Here is a 7,917-nt window from a genome sequence, read left to right as displayed (position 1 = left end):
TATAGGGTGCTGAAATTCCTGGAGTTCCAGTAGAAATCAGGACTTCATGATTAAACAATTCCTCTCTCAGTGCCTTCAGTCTAAATCCAATCACAAAGAAAGAAATCAGTAAGTTGAAGAGATGTGCAAAGGGTTACACAGAAAATCTCTTCAAGTGCCAGCTGGAATCCTGGTAGAATTCTGATACACTGCAATCTTTGCTGTGCATGGAGGAATTGTGGGACTATCAAAGAATTTTGACAGTAGTATGTTTTAAAAAAAAGTAAGATGACATGAAATACTATCTGTCTTCATTTCATGTCAGGGGTAGAGCTTTTTACAACACCAATACTGCCTTCTGAAAAAAAAAAATCATTATTGAGTACAGAGTACCACTGCTCACTGAAGACGTCCACAATTGAATTGAATTTCTGACACTCTTTGAGAACTGTTGTGTTTTTTCGGATCACAGTTTTGCTTTGAACCATATTAAAGTATGTAAATGAAAATATGTAAAGAATGTAAATCAAAATATTTATTCTAATACATTTGGATTGACTTGGAAAACTGTTTCATAAACTCTGTGTAATTGTCTGCACAGTAGCAGCTGGAATGAAAACAGTAATGATGTAATAACACTGATCAGCTGAACATGGTTGAACATTAGTCTCTCAGACACCACAACCCTATGACCCATAAACATCTGCCTCAGTTCAATACTCCTTAGAGGTAAAAGCTGTATTAAATATTCTTTAGATCTGCATTTATACACCTAGATTTTTTTTAACATGGCAGAATTGCACTCTTTGTACACAAAGATGAGTATTGTGCTTCTTACAGCATGAGATTGCACTATTTGAGGTGTATCAATTGCGTCTGACATTCTCTGAGGACAAATGATGAATTTGTCATTACTCTTGCTCTCCCTAACTCCTCCAGGCTATTCATCTCTCTTTTTTGCCACCTCAGATAGGTTTGCTGCCTCAAAGAACTCCTGTTCAGACTTGTGTGGTATTTGTATGTATATGCAGTAGATGTTTGTGTGAATTTTTTCTGGGTACTCTGACATAGGTGTATCTAATCACTCAAACCATCAACAATTTACTTATCTATGTGCCTATATTTTTGTCAGCTATTACTAGGTAATCTGGGAGCTGATCCTTAACTAGAAATTCATTATGATAGTATCTTCTCAGATGCTATCATAATATGCACAGGCCATGAAATTTGTCTTTATGTGTTATTCAAGCCCAGCCAGCAATACGTGCAAAGCAAGGGATAAACTCCTACAGCAGGGAGAACTATTCTTAGTACACAATTGACTCAGCAAATGTATCCATTTTCTCTTTTTGAGTTACCTATTGGTCCCTGCTGGATGCCTCCCAAACCCACAGAAGTGTTTCTAATAACTACTGCATACCTCTGGCATGAGAATTTCAGTAAGCACCTAATCATGGCAGCTTCTCATCCCAAAAATAACTTTGCAGATAAAATGAGCATTAAGTTTTAGAGGAAATGAATGTAAAGCGACTTTCAGTGCAAATGACTCCATTGCAGCCTGTATCTAACCAATTTTCCACAGATATCTGTTTATGATGTTTGTTACCTACAGAATATTAAAATAGTTATACAATGATCATCCAAAAGTTACTCAAGTCTACAAGAGTAAATGGGATGTTGTGGAGGTGAAAATGTCCATGTTTACACACAGCACTGGAGAGTGCATTGGCTAATGTCTGTTGTATTGAAGTAATGCAATTAAGTGTTCTTACTGTGGCCAAATCTTGCAAAGCAAATTTTAAAAACAGACTTCAGAGTGGTTCTTTGACTTTTAAACCACAAAATCTTGTGTCAATGACTCCATCTTTATCTTATGAAGTAACATTGAACACAGTGGGCATACTTCAAAGAAGTATTAATCCTTGCTACAGTGGAAAGCTTTTTATTTGTCAACAGAGCTAAATTCATTACTTTGCTCACATAGTAAAAAAATATCTGTTTTCAGGATATGGCACAAGTTTGGAGCTTAAGCTGTGACATCAGGGTGCCAGGATTTCAGCAATGTGATATTGTCTACTTTTTTGTCTGTCTCTCCCCCACAACACCCTCTCTTTTTCTCCCCACCCTCCTGTCCCCAGAATTTCTCTCTTGTGTGGAGGGACAAGAATAATAAAAATAAATGGTAGCAAATGGAAACAGTTCAAATAACCACAAATGTGGCTGATTAGAAGATTAGGGAAAAGTGTCCTACTCTCAGGGGCTTCTGTTCTTGGAAAACAGTGGGGAAGCAGGAGACTGTAGTATGTTTGTTATTCATTTATTACATTAAAATAACTATCCCATTTTTGTTTGTGCCTCAAGTCCAAACGGGTAGCAGAGTACAGAGAATGAAACATGCAACATACAATTAAATATACAAGCCAAGTTGGCCATTAATAGTTCACTCTCAAGCATCTGGATCCTGAATATACAGTTATACAAGTTGAATTAATATGGTTGTTTACTCACATTCTTCCGGAGCAGTTGCAGCCATCAGCCCTTTGCAATAATATTATGCCCAGCCAGGCTGGAGTCTGGTGACTGGTTATTCTTAACCAGATCCCTCAGCAAATTCCTGAATAAAAAGATTAAAATACAGTATTATTCCTTTTCACTTCTATCTCAAATGTAAGTAATGTAACTTAAAGTCCATTTAACCTTGAGTTATCTGTGTCCTTAATATATATATTAAGTATAGTAAAAAGTTGCCTGGCACAGCAGTGGTTTGAAGGTATTTCGATATTCCTTCAATATTTAACCCCATGGACTTTTTTAAATACAGCCTGTGTTTCAAACATTAATTTTACTTGGAAGTAAAACTGAAGCTTATTCTCCACATGCAGAACTTAATTATTTTAACTTTCCTGCATCTTTAGAAAATACCAGCCTTATGGGGGAAATTCAGTGAAGGCAGCTTTGTCCAGCCTGAGGACTATATTTGAAAGCCCTCTACATGCAAATTCAGCCACTGATACAGCCTGTTTTTATTTTACTGTCCATTTTTGTTCCATATTTGAGAGCTTTCTGCAGGGCTCTGTACAAGCTCTTGTTTCACTTGGCTTTCCAGCCACCAAAAATTTTAGTTTGTGTGCTAGGAAGCCCTGACATTAAAATATTTCACATTTCCCTGGAAGGTCCTATCATCAGAAAGGAGTGCTACAATTATTTACAAACTCAAAAAAACTCAAAATGGTGTGATTTTCTTCCCAGTGGAATTTAAATCTAGGATCCATAGAGAACATCTGAAGACCTATTTAAAAGGTCTATTAAAAATATCCAAATGCCACACTATGTCATATACTGTGTCACAAGTACATGCTTTGATCTATAAAAGGAGATAAGATGTTTCAATCAGCACTGAATAACAGCTGTCTTTAATGGTTTTAAAGATAGAATAGACTATTTCAACTATTACATTGTGTCATCTTTAACATCTCGGTATTAGAGGTGGTGAGCTGTGACTGTGAGATACATAGTATGGTATGAGGTGAAGTTAAAATACTTCTCTCAATACAGAAACAAAAATAGTATTTGAGATGAAATTTGGAGATTCTGAAAAGAATCTTTATTCTAAAATAATCTTTGTGGAAACTTTTTTTTTCTCATGAAATTTCAATTTTTGAACAAAAATTATGGAAACTTCAAAGTTTCTCGTTACATAAAAATTCCAAACTTTTATGTGATATACTAGGAAACATGAAAAAAGGCAGCCGCATGTCAACTTTCACTCCAACATTGTAGGTAAGACAGAAGACAAGGATATGTGGGCAAAAGAATCCCAGGTTGCTGTGGTGTTAGTAAGATTAGGACTGCAGTGCTATAACCTTTGAGTTTATATATCTTGGGAGACAGAATTCAGAAAAGTGCTTCTTGTGGGGACCATAATCATAGCAATCTATCAATTTAGTTCAGAGCAGAGGTTAACAGTTCATTTAGTTACACATATCTGTGAAAATCAGGATTTTTACACTTAGGGGATCTCCAGTACGGCTGATGAAAGCTTACCAAGGTCACGTGACTGCAAGGAGAAGCATGAACAATTCAAAGATAAGGTGAAGAAACTTGTAGTTAAGACTAATTATTTCACTGGCACAATTTTGTTTTGGTGCAGTCCAAGAAATATTTTTAAAGAAATTTGGAAATTGTCTTGAAAGACATTCTGCACCCTCTTTGTGCATCCTCATACTTTACCAAAAGAACCCTGGGTACTTTGCAGGCACACTGAGAAAAGCTGAGGATAGCCTTTGCTATTCTGCTAATCCAAAATTGTTGAGGGATTTCAGATCACTCTGGGGATACTGGAGTGATCACCAAAGGAATTTGTTTTCACTGGGGACTGGCTTGCACTACAGTCAGTGACAGCAGAAATATCATGCTCTTCCTTTGCTTTCTTCTTCAACTTTTGTCCTTAAGGGAGGGAATTTTTTTTCTCATCAGATTTGTTCACTGTTTTCTATGTCATTTATAATGAGATTAAAATTTCAGTGTTTTTTCTCTTGAAAGCTCCATGTTCTCTCACACAATCCTTCACATGATACATTTTTTACAGCCCAAACACTTCCTCCCATCTTCCCTTTCTCCTGTTTCAACTCTCCCCTTTTCTATATGTTTTCCTTTGTACTTGAAGAACAAAACACCCCACAAAACACAAACCTCCTTCCTGTTTGCAGCACCCTTCTCCAAAGTGAAGATTATGGCAATTTCTTTTTTTCATGAATTACTGCAGCTCTGCACAGTGTAATGCATTTGCTACCTAGGCCAATTTCCTGAACAGAGACACACAGCAGGAATTTTTTTAGCATCATCCTAATGACATTTCTTCCCAGAGGGAGAGAGAGACAGAGGGAGAGAGGAGAATTTTCTGTTTTCCTGCTTCCAGCTTTATCTACTTTGGGATCAACCATTCAATCCAAGCTTAATAAAGTAATTAGGTCAGTGTGAGGTGGTTTCCCAAGGGCAGAGCCTTTTAGAATTTTTTGTTCTTTCTTAAATGCAGAGATGTTATCCAATATAGCATGGTTTCTACAAACAATGTTGTGTAATGTACATTTAATTTGTATATATAACACAGCACTGCAGCAAGTCATGATTATTCAAACTGAACCTGGAGACATTTCAAAGCCAATTCCTCTTTCCCATTTTCCTTTTTTCTCTTGTTTTTCAGGAGCCAAAGAACTTATTTTTCTTGAAAATATTCTTTTTCTCTATTGCTACCAGCAATCAATGGAATTTTTCTCGACCCTGAAGAGACTGTATTTGAGCTCAGTTAAGTGCTTTGTCACTGTCTAAATGAGTACCTTGTGGCAGCAAGTGACCATCCTCTCTACACCACACAGTGCACAAAGTTATATCTGTACAGGATATGACAAAGAGCTCCATATTTAACTCACAGTGTCTTTAATATGTCCTTCTGTTACTAAATTATATGCTTGTCCTGTGACATTCTCACACTGCATTTTTGTTTTAACTGTATTTTTGTTTCCTTTATATGATTAACAGTCTTAACTACTGTTTCTGTACTGTTTTCTGCACAAAGTAGAAATGCTACAGTGAAAAGGATACTCCTACGTCAGTTTAGCTATAAAGATTAATTGCTGGAAAGCCATAAAATACTTCTGTGCTAGCTAATCAGTTTAAGTAGCAATAATCTCTCTGAAACTAGAAATTCATTAATCAATCATCCCAACTGCAAATGCAGTCTTGGCAGAAAAATCAATGGAAACCCCAACCACTCTTTTAAGGTCAGATGTTATCAACCAAAACCCTGCTGTTTTACTTACGCAAGATTGCACATCTAGTTAGAGATAAGGCAACCACTGCAAAAAAACTCTGCATATGTTATGAAGAATTTTCATAAAGACCTGGGGGAAAAAAGTCTTGTATTTTACTGAACTTGTTTTTTACCTCATCCTTCTCACACTACTGCTGTTGCATTTGGAGCTCACCACCAATAGCAGAGAAGTGAGTAAGATTTTCACTTAGCATAAGGAAAAAGGGCAGTTTTGATCAGTAGGGAATTTGTAGTTTTAATAGTTACTATTCTTTGGAAGGATCTGGGAGATTTTCCTAAGGATGAACATAAATTCTACTTGGTGAAAAGTTTTACATATGTTCTGAAAATTCATGAATGATTGAGCAATAAATTCTTAACAGTTTTTCATAAGAAAGGATGGGGTGGGGATACTCAACGATAATAGATGTAAAACTAGCTAAAGACATTATTTTTCACACATATGATTACAGTGTGGTACTCTGTAAGACAAGATGCACTCAGTACTGGATCCTAAATTGGTACTAGATTTAGCTAAATCATAAAGATTTATTTTGCATAAGAATTTCGAAAGGCATATCCATCAAGGTCTATTAAACATATTAAGTGTCTCAAAGACAGACATTTTGCAGGTACATGAGACATATATTCTTATAATTTTCATGCATCTTTTTCGTAAACATCAGCTTCAGACCTTGACAGAGGCAGGCTCTTTGGCCCTTAGTCATTCTTTAACATCAGTATTTCTTATCTCCTGCCCTAGCTTTTGTGTTGTGTGAGTCACTTGTCCATATTTCTGTCAGCAGATGGCATTACTCAACATGACCCATGAACGTAAACAAAACAAAAGGAGGCTGATTGCTTGAGAAAAGGAAGTCTTCATCAGAGTAAAATAACAAAGTGATCTGATCTATTTTCATTTTGGAAATTCCACTTCAAAAGTTAGGCAAAAGAGAATGAAATGGTTCTGAAATTTATTACGTTATGTAAAGCAGGAAACTAATTTTCCAGGAAAATATGTGAATTGGAATTGCAGGATTAAACTCAAGTCTTTCCTGTAAGGATAAATGTAACAAACTTTCCCAAATTCTATTTCTCAGGTCTGCAATAAAAGATTTTTCTGGTGAAGCTAATATGTATTACCAAATTAAACTTTATTCCATTAAAAAGGTAATTTTAAAGAACCCACTTTAGCAAATTAATGACTCATTTACTATTCATTTTACAAATGCCTTTCTGTATGAATATGCCAGATGAAATGTATGTGACTACTTTTCCTGATAATGCTGTGCGTAGATTTCATTCCTTCAAAAATTCCCAAAATAACTCTGATTACCAATGGGGAATGGCCATGTGAAGTGGTGTAAATATTCTTTTGGAGGCTTTTGGTTTTTTTCAGCAATACTTACAGAGCTTTTTATGAATATGTTGATTCCCAAAAAACAGACTAACTCAAGGTCCAGAAACACAATGGCAGCTGAAGTGCATGAAGGATTGCATTCAAAGCAGTGCTAAACCCGTGTAGCTCACCTCTGCCTTGACTGGCAGAACAACTTGTGGACTTTGAAAGAGAGACAAGGAAAACTTGCAACCAACGAACACCCGTTTGTATAATGACCAAATGACCGTTTGAAGTCATTACTCTGTTTGTGAATCATTCCCAGACATTCTGATCTCTTCTGAAAAGTCAGAAACCTTCTCAACAAGTGTTCAAGCCACCTGCCAATTTAAAGTTTTGCATAAAGTGCTTTTTTGGGAGCACAATACATTCATAATAAACTTAAATTTGCTTTCAATCTGTGTTTCATCTTTAGTATTGCCTTCTTGGGATATTTGCACTTGATATCGTGTTGAACACTGTCACTGGTTAAACCATTTCCAACACCTAACAGGTACCACTCCTCATCCTGCCCCTTTTCCTCTGCCTGCCCTTTGAAAGTTTTCACACTTTCCCCTTTAACTATGAGGAGAAGAAAATCTTCTCCGTTTGCTGAAACACACCTGGGCTGCACACCTAAAATGAGACAATGCTCATTTGCTATAAAAATACTATCTTGTTTGTTTGTTTGTTTTTGTTAAGCAACTAGTGTATAAAAAATGCAAAGCAATCCCTTTGGAAAAATGCACCA

This window comes from Motacilla alba, chromosome 2 (genome assembly GCF_015832195.1).
Source record: "Motacilla alba alba isolate MOTALB_02 chromosome 2, Motacilla_alba_V1.0_pri, whole genome shotgun sequence".
Taxonomy (NCBI): Eukaryota; Metazoa; Chordata; class Aves; order Passeriformes; family Motacillidae; genus Motacilla; species Motacilla alba.
This window is presented reverse-complemented; position numbering follows the sequence as displayed.